Below are 23,154 nucleotides of genomic sequence, written 5' to 3'. Positions count from 1 at the left end.
AACTCATAGATTTATTTTAAGTAAATATGGAACACAAATAATGAGACATAAAAAGTTTCACAAATAAATAATGTAGATGTACCTGGCAATACATAGCATACATTAAGGATAAAAAAAAATCATGTCAACAGCAAAATCAAAGAAGTAATACTTGTATGGTTAAATAAATGACAGATGTGCTATAGCACCCAAATATGTCAGTACATCTGTTTGAGCTTATGTTGAACAGCATGTTGTAATTTTTAATTTTACTTGCATTTTTCTGTATAGCTTCTCAGCTGGGTAGCTAACACCTGCGACAACTTGCAAGAAAGTTGTCTTTTGCCGTGTTCAGTCCATATGTAGACCTTAAAGGAAACGCCACATTGTTGGGTGACTACATTGGACGATAGACTCAAGACTGTTATACCATCCTTTACAAATGTTATTTGTTCGTGCTACACTATCGCCAATCGTGTGTATTTGATTCCAATTTTTTTAAATTAATCCGTACCATATATGGACAAATTGCTTGTTATCAAACGCCCGCATTAGACAAACCACCTGTGATCAAAGACCCTCTGCTGAGAAAACACCTGTGGTCAAACACCCGGTGGTCAAAGCCCCTCTGTGGACAAACCACCTATGGTCAAACCCCCTATGGTCAAAGCACCTGAGGTCAAAGGTCCGCTCACCATATATATATATATATATATATATATATATATATATATATATATATATATATATATATATATATATAATTTTAAAACTGGAGTATAATAGCACGCAAGGATGAAACCCATACTTGAAATCTTAATGGCTAGGTTTTCTAAATGTTTGAACATAGACTGATACAATGTTAAAATAGTGTTCAATAAATTTTCTTTCATACAGAGGTGCGAATACAACTGATGATGCTAGTTTATTTTAAAGTAATTATTGCTGTTACAACATCGTCCACATCTTAACTAACCTGACGACCCAATAGGAAACACCTTACTATATACACAACAATAAGTACAACACTACCATCCACTACCATGAAACAAGGAACTTCTGTTAAAACAAACTTTTATACGTATTTGACAACCCGCACTATTGACCCTATGACAACCCATCTGTCATTCACCCAAGCTGTGTCCAATGAATCTGTGATGCTATGGATGGTCACATAAGTTAATCAACATTGTGCTAATATAGTTTAGACAAAGCCATTCATTAATTCGTAAGTTTTAAAAATTGTACTTTTGTAATCAAAAAGAGTATATGACTATTTAAAGATTTTATCATTTGATTTCTTTGATATGATTATCAAATCATTTTGATTTATGTGTATTTATCGTGGCGAGCATATATCTCTATATAGTAGGTACATATTTTTAAAAAATGTCTTTAAAGAAATATTTCTTATAAATGCATGACTTACTTCGCAAAATGTTATTCCATAGTTAGCCGAATTGTCTTCCCACATAATCAAGCACATACAAGCCCGGAAACTACGACCGACAAGTCTACCTACACATACATATAGTGTATTATGTAATTTTTGCATTTTACATTAAACATTATTCTTTAAAAACACACGCCTGCATATTTCTTACACGATTCTATATTCTCAAGTGTTTCACTGACTTAAAAAAAAATTAAAAGAGGACACTACAATCAGAATACACGTCTTTATTCAACTGTTTCCAGTATATAGACAAGTCGTCTAAGCAGTTTCTTGGACAAATGTCGAGTGTCGGCAGTACATTGTTTCTTTCTGTGCAGACGTGTCTTCCCCAACTGTTTTCTGTGGTAAAACACAGTTTTCATTAAGATCAGTTCATTTTTCTCGAAACCTATAAAACGTGAGCTTACAATTTTTAAAGACGTTACATTCAGTTTCTTCCAGGCATTTCTTCATTCTACCGCCCGCCGCCCCCCCCCCCCCCCCGAATGAAATGAAATTTGTATAATTTATATGGAAAATATATACTTTTAACAGTGTCCGCCCCCCCTCCGAAGAAAGTCTACCGCCCCCCCCCCGGTGCCCCCCCGGAGAAAAAATCTGGAAGAAACACTGGTTACATTTGGGATTAATAATTATCATTTGATCAGTAGTGTTGGTAATACATCATTTTTTAAAAATTAAAAACAAAATAAGTTATCATAATAATAGGTAAAATATGAACCAATAACACTCACATTCATGACATTTAAGATAGACAAATTTGTCCACCGGAAAGTTGTTTATGTCAACAGTGTCTCCAGCCGTATAAGTATGAACACATAAAAGGTTGGGGATGTAGTGATAGCCGATACAATCGGGATCTTCAAGGCAAAAGGTAAAACAAGCCTGTAAGAGAAGTGCAAAAAATCCTCAATAGATGAAGAGTTAAATCCATAGTAAAGCTAAGATTATCGGTGAAGAAGATATAACTCAATACAATACGTTCATGGGTAAATAAAGAACTAGAAACTCTTTTGTTTTGAAAGTTTTTACGAAAAAGCTCAATATGCAGAGCTTTCTTAAACACACACACACACAAACACACACATATATAAGTATATACATATGTGTGTGTTTGTGTGAGAGAGAGAGAGCGGGTGAATGATTTATTTGTTTTGTTATTTTAATTATTTAGTGTGCGAATCTTTGTGAGAATGTTACTTCCGGTTACTGACTATTGAAGCCGGTACGCTGGGTTTTCGATCCTTTTTTTTCCCCTGATCGAAAGCGAGAGAGGATGGGCTAGGCAGGAGATATTGTGTGTGGTAGGCTCTTTGTGGCGGATGTATTAGTGAATTAGTTTATTTTTATATGTGTGTTTTGTATGAAACCAGATCTTGCCCATGCACCGTGCCCCTTCTCTCCACACAACTGATTGACACAAAGAACAGGGTTTGCCTGTACAGATAGGAATCAAAAGTGTCGCAGGAGATGTTGAAAGGAAACCCGTGTTGGTAATCCTATTGCTACTTCTGTTTGATTTCGGTGTTAACTCTCCTAGATGGGTTGCTTCCTACAGCTGACGAGTCTCATCTTCAAACTCATGTTCAAGCTCGAAACTTACGGGTTAGCGAATTGAGATTACCCGCCCGACCACTCCGACCGACCCCCGACTGGATTCGAACTCGAGACTTACAGGTTAGCAGTCAAGATCTCTACCGCTAGGCCCCTCCTTATCATTCCATACGTATCAAGGATAGATTAAGCTAAGGCTGCCTTCCTCAACATAAAAATATATGGACCCCAGCATGGCTGCATTTGAAAACCAATCAAACATAAAGCCTGTTTTACTGTAGGGAACAGAGAGGTGTTCATCTTAAACTACCACGGAGAAAGTACAGATTTTCACCAACAGCTGTCAAAGAAGAGTTCTATGTATCTGACTTTCTGGTCAGACACTATTATTGGGGTTAGCGTGGTGGGTTCGGTAAAGCTTATTGTTGCAAGGGCCTGGTAGTTTATTCTTGTAAAGGGCACAGGCTATTGTAGAATATGCAGAATGAAAAGTTGGCTGAAGTCGGAGTCATTGTGTAGGACAGGGGTCGGCAACCTGCGGCTCGCGAGCCGCATGCGGCTCTTTTCATGTCAAGATGCGGCTCTTCAGCTCGATGCACAAATATTAATAATTATTTGATTTTATTTTTAAAACTCATTAATGTATTAGTCTGCGACCCTCGGTAATGAACTTTCAATTTGACGCCCCCCCCCCCCTCAAACTTTCAATTTGTTTTTCCAACCCATTTTGGCGCCCCCTAAGGCCGGCGCCCGGGGACATGTGTACCCCCCGCCCCCCACCCTTTGATACGCCTCTGATTTCAGTGTACTTCCTTGTTTTTTAATAACTAAGTTATTTAAATGTAAATGATGCCTGTGTTTGCATCATATTTATTGGGGCACTGGTTTCCTACGCTACCGCCCACCACCGCAATATCACCGTTAATCCCTCATAGCAATATCACCGTTAAATCACTCACCGCAATATTACTGTATATCACTCACCGCCTAAGTGTCGAGGACGGAAAGTGGCGCTCTCGTGAACCCGATTACACAACTGCAGGGGCGTCGCGTACGGCCCCTAGCTCGGTTTAATCATCGAATGTCGTTTTGTAGGATACTCTTAAAAACTAAGGTAGGCGCGTAGTGCTCGCGGGATAGCCCTGAGCTCCAAATTGCACCCTGCAGAGACGCTGGAGGCTGAGACTGATTCGATTTAATGAGAGAATATAGCAACCCATTGTATCTATAGCCTATCGCGCTGTTTAAAATGAACGTATTGTTTCCCATCGTGTCTATAGTGAAAAGCCTTTTTTGAAAAACAAACTTAGGCGCCTTAGTCCTCGCAGGTGAGTCCCTTACCAGCTATGCATAACATAGCCGCTCTGGAACTCTTGGCGCCAAAACGTGTATTGACAAAAATGCACCACCCGGGTGCGGCCATGAGAAATTTTAATTTTTTTCGCAGAAATCTTCACGGGAGTAGGCCTATTCTCATCTAAACTTTCATGGCACTCGGATGAACGGTGTTGAACCGCAGAACCGAATCCGACTTTTTTTTACCGCATATAGAGAAAAATAACACCCTCCAGGGGCGCCGCCCATGCGAAATTTAAAAAGATTTTTTTCACGAACCTCCCCTGCAGTGTTCTAATCAACATCTTAAAGTTTCGTGGCGATCGAATGAATCGTGTCAATCCGCAATCAACTTTTTAAAAAATATACCGTATATAGAGAAGAATCGAACCGCGACCTGCCGGGGCGCCACCCCTGCGAATTTGAACAACTTTTTTTCATAGAAACCTCCCCAGGAGTATTCTCAACAACTTAACTTCCCAAAGTTTCATGGCTATCGGATGAAAGGTGTAGTAATACATAAAAGGAAAACTGACACACAAACACAAACACACATGCATTGCTTTATATATATATATATATATATATATATATATATATATATATATATATATATATATATATATATATATATATATATATATATATATATATATATATATATATAACCAAATCCTATTAAAATAAAAATGGTGGCTCTTTGAAAACTGGGAAATTTTGTAAATTGTAACTTTTGGCTCTTCTGCCTCAAAAGGTTGCCGACCCCTGGTGTAGGAGGATATCCCGTACAGTATAATTAAGAACGAAGAAGACACCATCAATGAATTGAAAGTTAAGTTGGACCATCTTATCTTATCTTAATACTACTAAAAGTCAAGTTTGTTTACATGTTTGAATATTTATTTGTTTGTTTGTTTGCCTGATCGACTATTGCTCATGGTTGCACTCATCGTGGAAAGCTGTAAAATAGTATGTAGGTAGAGAAAATTTTTTGTTTTAAGACAGACTGTTAATCACAAATGTATTTAAAGACGTTAATTAATTTATTGATTTATTCATACGTACAGTAACCCATTTTTTTTAAAAAGATTTGAAAAGCCACTAGACTCGACGGAAACAGTGACGTCACATGATGTGTTTATTTTTTTACATCGATAATGGCGGCCTATCGAAGAAGATTGTGTTCCCATTCCAATGTTTAACGCGTTCTAAAGCTAATTTTCTGTCGGCTTTAACTTTAACAATACGTCCGTTTGCTGTATTTATTACGTTCCAACACTTATATCAATTTTCAACTGTCTTTTTCATTTAGTTTTACAATAAATTTCTCTAGGTCTAAAGATCAGCTGTCGAAGGAAAGTTATTTATAGATCTAGATCTAGAATCTAGAATCTAAAAATCTAGGTCAAATCCAAGATTTATTAGTTATAAATACAATAAAAAAAAACGAAACTTTAGCAAACCAGTCGTAGATCTAGAATATAGATAATTCTATCTAGATTTAGATAATAAAATGAGTTTCTATATACTAAACTATTTTAGACCTTTATTATTTTATATAAATCTTTTTTTGTATAGCTATGAAATATGCTAATTAGGAAATGCTGGATGCGGGGCCTATTTGCATAACTTAAGATTCATACGCGGCTTCTATACCGCTAAGTGTGCAAAATTATAGACGTAAACTCTAGATATAGCTCAGTCGTAGATCTAAAATATAGATAATTTTCTATCTAGATTTAGATAATAATGATTTTCTATATACTAAACTATTTTAGACCTTTATTATTTTATATAAATCTTTGTTTGGAATATGGTAATTTTGAAATGCTCGCTCCGGGCCTATAAGCGTAGCTAATGATTAGATCTAGATTCTAGGTCTAGCAAGAAAAACTAAACATAAGAAGACTTAAGCAAAAGAGTCGTAGAATCTAGAACTAGATCTAGATAATTCTATCTAGATCTAGATAATTTCAGACCTTCTTTATTTTATATAAATCTTTGTTTGGCTAATTTAAGATAAAATTTAATTTGAAAGTTACTACTACTAGAGTTAGATCTAGATCTATGCGCGTAAGGAGACTCAAAGTATAGTATAAAACTTCACTTGTAATGTCACGAGTAAATAGCTAACTTGATAGTGAGGTCGGCTCTCATGTGGGTGGCACAGGTTCTAGACCAATTCGTCAATGATTTTTTTTTTTCAATTTTTTTTTTAGATGTGAATAATAAAGTTGCCTATCTGAACTTGGCAGGATACAGGGCTGGTGAAGTAGAGTTTGTCTGTTTCTTTGTCCTAAGCATATGAAAGGATAGTGTGGTCAGAGACATGCTCGGCTTGAATCGTTTTTTAAACGATAAAAACATGTTGTCTAAGACTTGGCGGGACACTGGGCAGGTGAAGTAGAGTTGAGTAGGTCACCTATGAAGTCAGTATATGAAGGGATAGTCCGAAATCGGTGTTTTCGGTGTTTTTAAAAGATAAAAAACAATTTTTTGAAAGTGGGGTCTGTTTTTTTTTTGACGATAAGTGACACTGCAGTAGCGTAGCGAGGAGGGGGGGGGGGGCGGGAGGGGAGGCGGGGGGGGGGGGGGGAAGGGGAGGTGGAGGGAGGTGGAGGGGGGAAGGGGGTGGCGGGGGGACATATGTTGGGGCGCCAAAATGGTTTGGAAAAATAAATTGAAAGGTTGAGGGGGGTTCAAATCGAAAGTTTGAGTGGGGGGGGGGGGGTGCACATCAAAAGTTTGAGGGGGGGGGTTGAAAATTGAAATCTTGGGAGGGGGGGGTTAAAATCGAAAAGTTTGTCCCCGGGCGCCAGGAAGGGTCGCTATGCCTCTGAGTGACAGACGTGATGTTTTTTGATGGATGACCCCCGAAACCCACAGTTATCCAACGGATGACGGGTATTCTAGTACAAAATAAAATTTAAAAAAAAAACACGAACAAGCGAAGTAAAGGGTGTAAAAACATTACCAAACACGTTTTAAACTGAAACCCATAAAGCAAGCGAAGAAAAATAAGTCCAAAAATAATTGGCTATTGGTTGGTAATAAGTAAAAATATAAAACTGTTTTCTGATACAATTCTTTTATGACGTTCTTACAAATCTAGATTTATGTGAAAATATGTAGGCCTATGTCTAAATTTAGATAACTTTACCTCGTGACCCTGTTCGGTGACGGGTACATTATTATCTACATCGCTTTTTAAAGTGCACTGAGCTACATAGAAAAAAATACATTTTTTAAAAGCATACACAACAAAATGATTTTATTTGATACATTAGCAAAACATTCAGACAAAAGATATAGTTTATCTAATAATCCATTTAAATATTTACAATGCAGGCTACATACTTTCCGATTTTCTTTTAAAACAATCTGCCAGAATACTCATATTTGCATTTATAGTTACATTTGTAAAAAATTGAAACCGTTTGGGAACCATCGATAACACTTATTTTTATATGTTTCTATCAAATATAAGCTTTTAAAAGCTTTTTAGAATTATTTTATCAGTTCATATAACAAAAACTGCACTCCACCTCTCCTTGAAGTCAACGGGAATGGTCAGGGAGAGTAAAACAATAAAAGTCAGAACAATTGTTTTCCATAATAAAAATACACAATAGTGATCTACGGTGTTTAGTGTAGAATTGTATTTATAATACATAATATAACATCCCCAATCACCACGACACCCAGAATCTACTCATCCAAATTAAAAATAAAAGTGTTGTGCCTAATTACTATTATATTACTAACAATTACTTCCCTGAGTGTTTCTAGCCTTAATAAAACCGGAAGTAATTTTGTACTTATTTCACAAATGTTATACAATATTCAATTTTGGATTAAAAAAATGCGTTCTGGCAACAAAAATTTGGAACTATTTGAAACCAGCTTTTTAAGTCTATTGTAGTCTAGGCCTCAATGAGATTCCATGCAATGCTTTTCACAGTGATTTACAATGTAAACCCGTAAAAGTGGTTGTGGTTTTTCGAGATCATTTTACAGAGCTCAGCACCGTGTAGACAACTATCGTTGTTTCCTTTCGAAATTGACGTTAATGTCTAAGCTAAATTAAACGTTATAAGTTACGAAAACATTCATATAAGGCATTGTTTTATTTTTTCAGAAATGTTTATGTTTAAAATGTTTATGTTGTTACGAAATTTAATGTTATGTAAACTAAAGATTCATCACATCACTGTACGATTACGGTTGCGGGTTCCGATGAGTACGGTTATGATTTCTTTAGGATAAGTTCGGTCGATTGAGGTCATATTAGGTAAGGCCAGTTAAGGTTTTTAAATTAAGCTTAGCGAAACTAATTTACACAACGAAACACTTACAGTAATCATTGTAGCATGTGATAATTGAACCAGCAACTATATTTTGAGTAACATCAACAACATCGCCAACATAGAGCTTGGTTGTACACACACCATCGGCAAACTTGAAAGCGAAGCAATTTTCTGCCCTACAGGCTGAGAGGCATTCCTATGAAAAATTTTTGAACGAAAATTAATTGTTCTATTTAGGCATAGACAAATACACATACGCAGATGCAGATACAGATACGGATGTGTATGTGGATGCGAATGTGGATATGGATATGGATGTGAATATGGATATGGATATGGATATGGATATGGATATGGATATGGATATGGATATGGATATGGATATGGATATGGATATGGATATGGATATGGATATGGATATGGATATGGATATGGATATGGATATGGATATGGATATGGATATGGATATGGATATGGATATGGATATGGATATGGATATGGATATGGATATGGGTATGGGTATGGGTATGGGTATGGGTATGGGTATGGGTATGGGTATGGGTATGGGTATGGGTATGGGTATGGGTATGGGTATGGGTATGGGTATGGGTATGGGTATGGGTATGGGTATGGGTATGGGTATGGGTATGGGTATGGGTATGGGTATGGGTATGGGTATGGGTATGGGTATGGGTATGGGTATGGGTATGGGTATGGGTATGGGTATGGGTATGGGTATGGGTATGGGTATGGGTATGGGTATGGGTATGGGTATGGGTATGGGTATGGGTATGGGTATGGGTATGGGTATGGGTATGGGTATGGGTATGGGTATGGGTATGGGTATGGATATGGATATGGATATGGATATGGATATGGATATGGATATGGATATGGATATGGATATGGATATGGATATGGATATGGATATGGATATGGATATGGATATGGATATGGATATGGATATGGATATGGATATGGATATGGATATGGACATGGACATGGACATGGATATGGATATGGATATGGATGGGGATGGGGATGGGGATGGGGATGGGGATGTGGATGTGGATGTGGATGTGGATGTGGATGTGGATGTGGATGTGGATGTGGATGTGGATGTGGATGTGGATGTGGATGTGGATGTGGATGTGGATGTGGATGTGGATGTGGATGTGGATGTGGATGTGGATGTGGATGTGGATGTGGATGTGGATGTGGATGTGGATGTGGATGTGGATGTGGGTGTGGCTATCAAGCAACGTTTAGCGGGTTTAGGGGGCGGAGCCCCGGGAATAACGCCTATCACCTTTATAAAGAAATATAATTTATATAGAAAATATACTTTTACCAGAGTCCGCCGTACCTCTATTTCCGCAATCGTACTCGACTTTATTATGACGCCCCCCCCCCCCCCTAAACTGCTCTTTATTTTCAAAAGGAAGTCATTAATGAATGTTCCAAAAAAACTGGGAATTTTGGTTGAATAACAAGGATCAATTTGGGGTTAGAAGACTATCAGATTTCGGGACGGGCATAATGGGATATTTTTTTGTGTTGTACAATGCTGTAGACAGACCTTTTCCAAACGGGAAACTAGATCGTCTTGCTTAAAACATAGTTATATATTCAGATAACTATGGATATGTATTATGATATAAATATTGATTTTGGTAAGTACGGTAGTATGGATATAGGTATGCACTTTAAATACATTACCAGGGCTGATGTAGCGTTTCGGGTTTCAATTATTCCACTTGATAACGGAACACAGAGTGCTTAAACAAATTACAAGATAATTTGTAATCAAATTATTTTTAAAATAGTATTATTTGGAAAAAAATGTGTCATACAAATTCAGTGTGTAATATAACTATAAATACATACGACAAAGGAACAGCGTATGCCCATATTCATTTACTACGACTCATGAAATACTTACTGTTAAAAGCATATACTTATACAAATTTAAAAAAAAATAATATACTTTACGCAGAAAATTTATAAGTTACATAAAATAATCTAATTCTACTCTACTAAGATGTGTTTTTATTCAGAGTGTTTTCCAGGCATCTATTCGGGGGTCTCCGCCCACCACCCCACACCTCTCCCCCCTCAGAACGTCTACGTAAAACGCAGTAAACTGTTTACTTTATCATTTATCTCTTTGTATACGAGCTTGATAATTATTATACATTGTGGCCGAACTTAAAAGCAAGAAATGTTGAGTGGTGTTTATTGGATGACCTACCATCACACTTTGTTCGGTCCGTGCTATTTACGGCGAATCCAGGTCTACATGAACAAGTGAAGCTTCCGTCTGTGTTGGTGCAATTATGTTGACATGGGCTTGGTTCAGCATTGCATACATCGATGTCTAGAACTTATGTTTGCAGGCAAAATGTATCATTGAGCCGAGTTAATTATGCATTTCAAATAGTATAATATTTATATTTTTTAAGAACATTTATAAGGAAATATAAAAGTGTTAAATTCTGAGACTTACCATCACACTGTGTGGGGTCTGTGCTACTTATGACGTATCCATCATAACATGAACAGGTGTAGCTTCCAATGGTGTTGGTACAAACCTGTTAACATGGACTTGACTGACCATTGCATTCATCGATGTCTGAAATGGTTTGAACAATAGAAATTTTCGACTAGTACGATACGATACGCAGAACATGAAAATGCTTTTTTTAAAAAAAACTTTAATTTTGGAAGGCTGCAAAAAGAACTATCGCAATGATACAGTAACACAGGATAGCTAAATACCTGTGAAATATATTTGCTTATAACATAAGATCATTTTTACAATAATCGAGATCTGCTTAAAGGGTCTACTTAAAATATGTGTGATCGCTAAAGCGTGTATCCTCGGTCCTACCATAAAATTTTACGCTGCTCTTTACTTGGGAAAACTATGTTAATTAATTCATCGATTTTACAATATCGATATTCTTACCTAGACATTTAGCAGGGTTGACGATATATCCTGGGTTGCACGAACACACATTCTGTCCATTGACCACCCTGGTAATTTGCTGGCAGCGACACTTGGCTAAAACAAAGTAGCATTCGTTGTTAATATCCGTGTAATGTCTTGATACTAATGGTTTATGCTATTACATAAAATGACTTAACTGACGATAGTTTGATCACATAACTATCAATTTTATTTTAGCTTTTCGAAAGTACCAACTATCTAAACGTTGTATAGCCCGAAAGAACCGTATATGACAAACAGCAATAGACAAGAACAATTTTCCAATACAATAAACCATTTCGTTATAGGCAAATCACCCTACATGTATCTTCCAAAAAATGGAGGTTTAAGATCATGATTTTATTAAGATTTCTTAAAGCTAAGTATGCAATATTTTGTTTTAAAAATAACCTAGTTATAATTATTACTTTCTCGTAAAGAAAGTATTGTAAACGTGCAAAAAAAAAAATCGAGATTTTTACAAATCTCGACGTTTTACACCTCACTGATACGGAAAAACATAATTTTGCAATCTTTTCCGTATGTCTATGTGTCTGTGTGTCTGTGTGTAAACACGATAACTTCAGTACCGTTACAGCTAGGTTGATGAAATTTCATATATAAGTATTTTATCAAAATCGTAGATCCGTATCAATTTTTGAGCGATTTCCGATAACCGGAAGTGGTACTTTTTTTTACTCTGAATTTTTCAAAAGCTGATCACTTGAGTACTATTTCAAATAGATAAATAAAATATCACCTGTAACTAAAAGATCTATTTCTCTACCTTCTGTCAAATTTTGAGTAATTTCCATTGACCGGAAGTAGTAATTTATGCTATTTCCAATTTCTCAAAAAACGCAAGATTACAAGACTTTCTCTATACTTCGTATATAGTAGAAAGTAAAAATGCACTAAAAATTAGTCGAGATTTGTGAAAATCACGATTTCGATTTTTTGCACGATTACAATTCTTCAATCTATACAGAGAAAATCTTAATGTCGTCAAACTACAACGTTGAATTGGTTACGTTTGTTTCAGTTTATTTTACTATTTCAACTTTTTTTCTAACGGTGTGATCGCAATAAACTCACCTTGTGCGTATGACATGCACATAAACACTATGGCTGCAATGTTTACTTTTGCAAACTTCATCATGATACAACTTATAAGGTGATATAGATATATATCTGTGATTGAAACAAAATTAGTAATAACAATGAAACATGATAAACAGACACACAAACACACACACACACACACAAACATATTATATATATATATATATATATATATATATATATATATATATATATATATATATATATATATATATATACATTTTAAAATAAACATATCGCAGACCAAATAAAACGAGCACAAGTACGTATTAAAAGAGCTTTGTTCAAAAGCGTGAATAAGTAACCTACTTATATCAACCATAATCATTTAACACCGCGTACGATAAATATTATTGTAAATTATGTTTCCAACGTCCTAAAGAGATATACACATTTTTATAATTAAAAAAAATGTTTCTAATGTCATCACGTTTTGTTTAAATTTAGTCAGTTAAACTAATTTGTTAAAGTGATTTTCATCTACATTGCTTAAATAATTCATAACTGGTTGTTTTCGACTATTATATACACTTCCGATAAAATATTGTAAAAAATTGTAACAAAATGTGTGAAACCCTTCATTGAATAAATTAATTTTGTGAAAGCTTTTTCAGAAAAAAAGAATCTTAAGTGGCAGGCTGTGGTGTTTACAGAGCAGAAATAATGAGGAAATTGAATTATTTTATAAAAAAATAAAATTGTTTATTTTTCAAATTAACAGTATATAGCAATTTTCCGGATTTAGACATAAGGTCTACCTTAGTGCCCCTTTTTTTCTTAGCCCTCCCCTCCCCACCCCCCGCGAATATTTTTAAAACAGTAGAGAAAGAGAGAGAATCAGAGAGAGAGAGAGAGAGAGAGAGTGTGTGTGTGTGTGTGTGTGTGAGAGAGAGAGAGAGATGGGCGGTTAGATTGACGGATGCACGGACAAAGAGACAGTCTGATAGCTGAGTGGGCGGGTCGGTCGGACGGTTAGTCGGTAGGTCAACGTTCGGTGTTGGTGTGGGGATCCGGACAAAAGGCCGACATGGACAAAAGGCCGACACGGACAAAAGGCCGACATGGACAAAAGGCCGACAAGACAAAAGGCCGACAAGACAAAAGGCCGACTTTGTTTATTAATATAAAATGTAGTGTTTCTTTTTAACAAACAAAAAAAAACTTACCAATATCAGCACACTTGTATCACAATCACAACAGAATTATTGAATCCAACGAATATAGTATACACTTTTTTTACTTTCACGCAATTCGCAATGGACGAAACTAAAATATAATTCAAAGTTTGTCGGTATTTAACATGTAGTCCAGTAAAGGCACGTGATCGTTCTACTTCATTCGGTTTCTTTGCAAAATATGGCTATCCTTTGTACACTCCCGTCCTCTCCAGACGCATGGACCCCATTGTTCACCTTATAAGGATCGCATCTAGCATTGTCTCTTGGCGTTCCACCTTGTTGCATGTGGGCGATGATGCGACGGCTTGTGACTTGGTTCTTTGATGATTGTCTCACCTCGTTGTCATAGAAGGAGCAATAAAAGACAGTAGTGACCGCATTTCGCAATATTTAGTTGTTGATCCTTTGTGTTTAAGACACTCCCGTAATCTTCAATCGCTTGGAGCCGATGGTTCACCTTATAAGGATAGCAACTAGCATCGTCTCCTCTCTTGAATGTTTCACCTTATTTCATGCCTTTTTTCGATAGTTGTCAAGATAGCAGCTATGCAGTAACATATATTTTGCGAAATTAGTATTTTTTATGCTTGTCGGCCTTATGGCTGTCGGCCTTATGTCCTGTCGGCCTTATGTCCTGTCGGCCTTTTGGCTGTCTGCCTTATGGCTGTCGGCCTTATGTCCTGTCGGCCTTTTGGCTGTCTGCCTTATGGCTGTCGGCCTTATGTCCTGTCGGCCTTATGTCCTGTCGGCCTTTTGGCTGTCGGCCTTTTGTCCATGTCGGCCTTTTGTCCGTGTCGGCCTTTTGTCTTGTCGGCCTTTTGGATGTCGGCCTTTTGTCCTACACCCGTTGGTGTGGGTGTAGGCGAAGGCGAACGCGTAGGCGTAGTCGTGCAATCCACGTCTGGTCAAATTATCTGTGATAACATAGCCCGTTGTGGACCAACTGCCTGTGTACAAGCATTCGCTATAGTTAAACAACAGGTGTGCCAATCATCTACGGCCGAAGCACCTTCTCTCAACAGCATCTACGAATGTTTAATCAGCAGATTTTAGCAATTTACTATACTTACCCGTCATCCCTTGGATAACTGTGGGTTTCAGGGGTCATCCATAAATGACATCACGTCTGTCACTTATCATCACAAAAAAACCAGACCCCCACATTTAAAAAGACGTTTTTTATCTTTTAAAAACACCGATTTCGGCTGAGCATAGGTCTGACCACACTATCCCTTCATATACTGACGTCACAGGTGACCTACTCAACTCTACTTCACCTGCCCAATGTCCCGCCAAGTGTCAGACAACATGTTTTTATCGTTAAAAAACGATTCCGGCCGAGCATGTCTCTGACCACACTATCCCTTCATATGCTTAGGAAAAAGAAAGAGATGAACTCTACTTCACCTGCCCTGTATCCCGCCAAGTTCAGATAGGCAACTTTATCATTCACATCCAAAAAAAACATTGAATTTTTTTTTAACATTGACGTGATGTGTCTAGAACCCGTGCCACCCGCATGAAAGCCTATTACACTAACAACTTAGCTATCTAGACTCGTGACGTCACTGATGTTTTTTTTTGTGCTATATAATAATACTTTGAGTCTCCTTATGCAACTTGATTTACACGCATCTAGATCTAGATCTAAGTCTCGTATCTTTCAAATTAAATTTTATCTTAAATTAGCCAATTCCATAGCTAAACAAACAAAGATTGGTATAAAATAGTGAAGGTCTAAAATAGTTTACCATAGAAACTCATTGTTATCTAGATCTAGCAAGAATTATCTTGATTCTACGGCTGGTTTGCTTAAGTCTAGTTCTAGTAGTCTAGTCTTTGCGTAACTCTTGCTAGATCTAGATCTAGATAAGACCTATTCTAGATCTAAATAGATAAATCACAAAGATTTATATCAAGTAATTAAGGACTAAAGTAGTTTAATAAAGAAACTCAAAAATGTATTATGATTTTAAAATGGATTGTATTTTTAACTAATTAATCTTTGGTTTGACCTAGATTCTAGATCTATAAATAACTTTCTTGGACAGATTGTAAAGCTAGAGAAATTTATTCTAAAACTAAATGAAAAAGACAGTTGAAAATTGATATAAGTGTTAGAACGTAATAAATACAGCAAACGGACGTATTGTTAAAGTTATAGCCGACAGAAAATTAGCTTTAGAACGCGTTAAACATTGGAATGGGAACACAAGCTTCTTCAATAGAAGCCGCCATTTATTGTACTAAAAAGTAAACAAATCATGTGACGTACTATTCCCACAAAGTAAAGTCAATGTTTTAAACTTTTAAAATTAATGTGGTTAATCTACCTATGAATAAATCAATAAATTAATTATTATCTTTAAATAAATTTGTGATTAACAGTCTGTCTGAAAACAAAAATTGTTCTCTACCTACATACTATTTTACAGCTCTCCACATAGAGCAGATTCTCTCCAGTAGTTGAATCAGACAAACGAAAAAAAAACAAATAAATTTTCAAACATGTAAACAAACTTGAGTTTTAGTATTATAGAGATGTTTCTATGCATTTTAGAGACAGCGGTGGCATTCGTTTTTTTTTTATTAAAAAAATACATAAATTAGGATGAAATATATGTTTATGTATACACAGAAAATCATACACACTTAAACATACAAGCATGAACATACACATTGTCATACTCATAATTGCCGAAGGATCTGTGTTTTAGTTTCTGTGTGTAATTTTTTTTTTGACTGCGCTTTTGTCTGTGTGCGAAAATGTATCTGTGTGTATTTTCTTTGTGAGGAGAAATCTCTTTTCTGAGTGTGCAGATTCATATTTCCGCATTTTTCCTTTGTCCATTTTTCTCCTTGCGCATTATTCCGTGGCGCATAATTTTGCAGCTTTTCTTTGTGCATTTTTCCGTTGTTGTGCATTTTTCCGATCACCGTGCCGGCCATGTGCTTGAATTTCAAAAACTTTTCGTGCCCAGTTAAATTTTTGGTCAGAGTTTACTTAAAGAAAGATGGATAGCCTAGCGCCTTACTTTAAGATAAAAATGAATACATGTTATTTAGCCTTAGGTTATTTTTATTTTTCGAGTCCGTACGTGTGTACTGGTGTGATTTATATTTTTATGATTCGAAGTATGACACCGCAATTGGTTACACAATTTATGTTACCTGAATGAAATTGGCGTAAATTCACATTGCAATTTAAGACGTTATTAAAAATGTTATTCAATTTACTGTAGACAAGTAATTTACATATACTGTCACTTAAGATTTTTGGGATTCACTAAAGACTGTGTCGGCGTAGAGGCTTCCTTGCGGAACAAGCTTCACGACATTGTTTCAGAAGTACAAATGAGGAGATGGAGATGGCTGGGGCATGTCCTTCGCATGAATAAAAGAAGACTCCCGAACATAGCACTAAAATGGACTCCATCTGGAAAACGAAAGAGAAGAAGACCACTCGGAACATGGAGTGCAGGCTACTGGCAAGACCTGGCACGAATTGAAGTGGCTTGCTCGGGAATAAAAACCGCTTGCATACATTAAATTGTTATTTTTCTTTTAAATAATAATTAAATATAGAAGAAGCCGTAATAACGCATTAAAATAACACTCTACGTCAATATTGATATACAAGTAGACCTAAGTAAATAAGACAACATTTCGGTGCCTCGACGATCGATATCGCAGATGATGTAGAGTTTCTGTGAAGTTTGGCACAAGAGGTGATAATGTGGTCAGTTTTATGCACAAAAATCTCTATTTGCCCTACCTTATGTTAAGCGTTGATTAGAGCTTGTTGGACCAGAACATGGGATCCGATACTCTAAAGGGCTCTTCCTGCAGACCACGCTGTCATAATACAGACTTTTCAATTTGAATTTTATTTTATTTTGCTTGAGATGGAAATTTCATAATGGCACTCTTCCAATAGAAACACAGCTCTCCATATACAAATTCAAAACTTTGCAACCTTGAAACCGCCATGATATAAAATCGATATAAAAATACAACAGAGCCCCTATTTTTACAATATTTTGAGTACAATTCATAACAAAAGCAATTTACTTGTGATAACAAAACAATTCAGTCTCTCTGTGGTACAATTCATCTTGACTTTATTCACTGATGGTGCAGATAGGAACAGCATATGTTGTCGAACATCATGTCGATTCGTCACTTTGGAAAACGACACGTCTAGTGTTAAATGCACTGACTCAGCAGACGACCGTCCCGCCAAACTCAAAGAATTAAAATCGTTCGCACGATAACCGTTTGATCGTTAAAGTCGCACTGCCGCCCAGGGGATTTCACTCGTTTCTAAACCGCAGAGGGGCGCAACTCTTGGGTCGGAGAAAATTCTAGTCCTCTAAGACATTAAGGTTAGACTTTTGTTAAACTTTTAAAGCTAATGGTTAATTTTGTGGGGAAAATTTATTCATCGGAATAGATTCCTATCAACTCGTTATCGATTTAACTCGAAGTTAACTCAGAATTACTGATTTTGTAAAGATACTGGTACTAATTAATTATTCATCCTTAATACTTATTTTAATAAACTTGATCTACACTTTTATGCACATTCATGTAAATACAGTCGCAGATCATACCCCTAAATCTTACGTCTAAGCTCAACTTTGAGAAAAATCACATTTACAGTTTCTTTCAGAACCTCCACCGCCGACCCCCCCCCCCCCCCCCCCCACCCACAACAAAATAGAAATTATATAGAAATTATATTATATTTTACCAATGTCTACCTTCCCTTCCCTCGGATAAAAATTAGTTGTCGCCCCCTCCCCCCCCCCCCCAAAGAAAATTCAAGTCCCCTTACACAGAGTAAAATGTCTGAAAGAAACACTGGTCGCAGATCATACAGACTTAAGGTAGACACTACTACTCTAATCTAATCATGCAGACTTCGGTTTTTTTTTTTCAGATATTTTTTCCTGGGTGGGTGGGAGTGGGGACATTACTTAATATTTTCGGAGGTTGGTGGACGTACTAAATTTTTTGCACAAGTATATAAGTTTATAAGTTTATATATTTTCTATATATATAGATTTCGCCAAAGCCCCCACCCCCATTCTCATTTCAAGTTCATTTTTAACATAATGCTTGTTACTTAAACCATTTTTATGCATTATTTAAATCTAAAAACACTTTATAACATTTTTTGAAGCATTCTTCTTTTATTCAAGATAAATGGCCCGTTGAGAGAGAGAGAGAGATACAACGGGCGCAAGGTTGATAATGTTGACTATTTCTATAAAAACAAAACTAAAGTCACCACCTCAACTTCAAATTTAAACTGAAACGATATATATATATATATATATATATATATATATATATATATATATATATATATATATATATATATTTGTTTCCACATGATAGAACACGCTTTTATTTCATTGATTAAGTGATGCTCTGGTATGCGTTATGTTAATTACTCAAACCAATTATTTCATTTGAACAAGAATAGATGTTGGGTTTTTACTGTAGACAAGTAATTTTCATATACTGCCACATAAAATATACTAACACACACATACAACATACACGAACACACGCATCGCTCTCTCTCTCTCTCTCCCTCTCTCTCTCACTCTCTCTCTCTCTCTCTCTCTCTCTCTCTCTCTATATATATATATATATATATATATATATATATATATATATATATATATATATATATATATATATAAGTATTTACATACTTTGATAATACTAGGCCTACACTAAGTTTGCTAAATCGTCTAAAATCCGCTTGCATATATTTCATTTAAAGTGCTATTTTCCATTCAAATACTAGGTAAATATGAAAGAAGCCATATTAAGGCATTAAAATAACACTCTATGTCAATAATTGTATACAAGTTTGGCACAATTAGTTATAATGCGGTCAGTTTTATGCAAAACAAATCTGTAGTTTCCCTACCTGATGTTAAGCGTTGATTAGAGCTTGATGGACCAGAACATGGGATACGAGCACCTGTCTTAACAGTCACGGGCTCTAGCTACAAACCACGCTGTCATAATACAGACTTTATATTGTGTTTCAAGCTTTGTGAAATAGAATTTTATAAATATACAACTGTGCCCCTATTTTACAATCAACTTACTTGTGATAACAAAACAATTAAGACTCCCCGTTGTATAATTTTGACTTTAATCACTGATGGTGCACTGATGGTGCAGATAGGAACAGCATATGTTGTCGAACACCATGTCGATTTGTCACGTTGGAAAATCAACAAGTCAAGTGTTGTATGCAATGACTCAGCTGTCGACAGGTGTTCAAACATTATGTAAAACAATTAGCGCAGCTGGAAATAATTTATGCTCGTACAATACGATAAGAAAATTACAAATGCATTTGTTGAATGGTTATCAGATATTTTGTGCACGCCTATAAGAATATATCACCCGCAGGACCAAGTTTAAAAATGAGGCCCAATAGCTGTTGACAGTAACTCTTCTAGGAGGGACAACTCTAAGATCAAATAATGGCTGCATTACTGACGCATAATCAGTTGACACGTATATTTGTGTTGGAGGTACTCTCCAATACTAATATTAATAAAATACTTAAAAAAAACTTTTTAAAAAACCACGTTTTTCTTGTGGACTAAAAAGTAGAAAATAAAATTTTCTTTTGTGCTTCCTCGAGCTGTGCAGGTTCTTGTGATGACTGACAAAAAACGTGGGTACGTTCACCATCAAATTTCCCGACCCATCTGCCCGACCCACGTTTTTTGTCAGTCATCACAAGAACCTGCACAGCTCGAGGAAGCACAAAAGAAAATTTTATTTTCTACTTTTTAGTCCACAAGAAAAACGTGGTTTTTTTAAAAGTTTTTTTTAAGTATTTTATTTTCTCCTTTTTAGTCCGTTGCTACACATGAAAAACGTGGTTTTTAAAAAAGTGTTTATAAATACACGGACTAAAAACTTGAGCGACCAGGATTCGAACCTGGGTTGTCGCGGCCACAACGCGAAGTACTAACCACTATACGATCACGGCCAGCGCGCTCACATCGATTGGGGCCGAAGTAACTGGGTCAATAGGCCTCCAGTCTTGTCGGTATCTTTAGAAATCATGTCCTCAATTTTATGGTCCTTGGGGCGTAATTAAATTAAGCTAATTACGGTCACTAATTGCTAGTTTTTATGATTGCATCTGAAATTGTTAGGCGAAAGTAGCATGCATGCCAAATTTCAGGTCTATAGAGCAATCAGAAGTGGGCTAATTTTCGATGTCAATTTTAACAACAAACATCCAAACAAACAAACAAACGCGAAGCTGAGTTAAGAAAAACGTGTTAAAAACGCAGAAGAATAAGAAAGAAAGAATAGCAACTACTTAGAATACAATAAATGACTATATCTTGTGTGGATCACTTCACATATCAAGCAGTATAGTAAGCTAGGTTGAAAGAACCGACATTTACATTAAAAGCTGAATCAGAAAAACCAATTACGCACTAAACACCCTCCAAGAGCACTGCCTACGCTTTCCAAACGACATCTCTATCCACACTATTACATGTCTTCTTTCCAAACGACATCTCTATCCACACTATTACATGTCTTCTCAAAATTGAGTGGCTATGTGGTCAGCACATGAAAATGTTTTGTCAAAAACCTGAATGTTGTTCGGGTCTTAATTTCTTGTCCAACTCCTCATTCAGCCTATACAGCATAATTCTCGTGAGTACCTTGCCAGGGGAAGATAATAGTATGATTCGTCTCTAATTGTTGCTTTCACAAAATGTCACCTTGTCTGGTAGCTTTATGAGATACCGGTTTCCAAATTGTAGCCACTTGTTCCCAAACCTTCAGCATAAGCGAATGTACATTAATATAGACTGCTAAAACCACGCCTTTCAAACGTCATCAGTCCCCTACCCTACAGTGGCTAACCAACAACAATTTCTTGACTCCACCTTTACACGCGAACTGTATTCCGCGTGGTCTTGACTCTCAAGACACCTCGCAAGCACGTGTTCATTTCAGTGGCGGAACTAGAAAAAAAGGGCCACCCCGCAAAAAATAATTCTGGGCCCATCTATATATACATATATATATATATATATATATATATATATATATATATATATATATATATATATATATATATATATATATATATATATATATATATATATATATATACATATATAAATATATATATATATATATATATATATGTTACGCTGAGTGAGTGTCTTTGGTTATTTGATCCAATACCATTTTATCTTAACCACTACCATGTGGAGATGTGTCCACAGACATACATTGTACCATCATTCACTAAGACGACGTGGACGACCAACAATCAATGAGAGGAACTCAGGCTTCTTTTCTTATCTTTAATTCTGTACTCTCAACTCACATACATCCTTCCACCAAGGCGAAGAAAATCATACTAACTCACGCACAATACCTAGCAACCAGTCTCTACACCAGAACGTCACTGTCGCACCATACGCGTCATCATTCCTTGCGTTCAACATACCTTTCGCACCAACATTCATTCGCGCCAATCTATAGCATAGATCCTAACATGCATCATAACATTACCCCCCTCTCCCACTGAAGCTAATAGTATTAGCTTCTACTCACGTAGCCAAGTATAACACATTGTTTAACCTAACAATATCAACTACGTCAGTATATCATTAACTCCTAATTAATTCATACATTCAAGCTTTTAGCTTTACTCTCACAACAGATTATTGTATTCCAAATATACTGGCATTCATATTATATCTTAGAATCTCAGTCCATCCAGACAAGGTATCGGGTATCACATCGGCATTGTCCATCTTCTCCCAAACAGTTGCTAAAATAAATATAAAACCAAACGCCACATTAGTTTAACCCAGCAATATTTGTGATAGCGAACAGAGCCACAGTACCACCACTTGGCACATTTGTGGTTGTTCTCATTATAACATAAAAACAAAATAATATGTCAATATCATAATCAGTTCCAATATTCTGAAATAAAAAAAAATTAAGTATCATGTCTTAATATCATATCACTCGATGGCCCCGCACACACAGAATCTCATTATCTCCACAATATGTCCGTACAAGTATATCAGATTTATCAACAACCTAGAACCAACATGTATTCAAAATATCTTTGGTAACATACTATATTATGAACTCAACACATCTTACAACATGTAAACGTTAACTTCAACATTATAACCGTAA

At 36.1% G+C, this 23,154-nt stretch overlaps 1 long non-coding RNA gene across 1 annotated transcript; it reads right to left on the bottom strand.

The window, feature by feature from the left end:
* Window positions 1-1,643: 1,643 nt before the first annotated feature.
* Window positions 1,644-20,036, bottom strand: LOC131952052 (uncharacterized). Its single transcript, XR_009388495.1, has 10 exons — window positions 19,868-20,036; window positions 12,716-12,811; window positions 11,600-11,695; window positions 11,138-11,263; window positions 10,883-11,014; window positions 10,351-10,409; window positions 8,680-8,827; window positions 7,485-7,546; window positions 2,170-2,320; window positions 1,644-1,774 (listed from the first exon to the last, which is right to left on the bottom strand). It is a non-coding gene; the product is annotated as an uncharacterized LOC131952052 (long non-coding RNA).
* Window positions 20,037-23,154: the final 3,118 nt, after the last annotated feature.

The sequence above is a fragment of the Physella acuta genome, unplaced genomic scaffold, assembly GCF_028476545.2.
Source record: "Physella acuta isolate Inbredline_101_S28 unplaced genomic scaffold, ASM2847654v3 ptg000848l, whole genome shotgun sequence".
In the NCBI taxonomy this organism is placed as follows: Eukaryota; Metazoa; Mollusca; class Gastropoda; family Physidae; genus Physella; species Physella acuta.
This window is presented reverse-complemented; position numbering and strand designations above follow the sequence as displayed.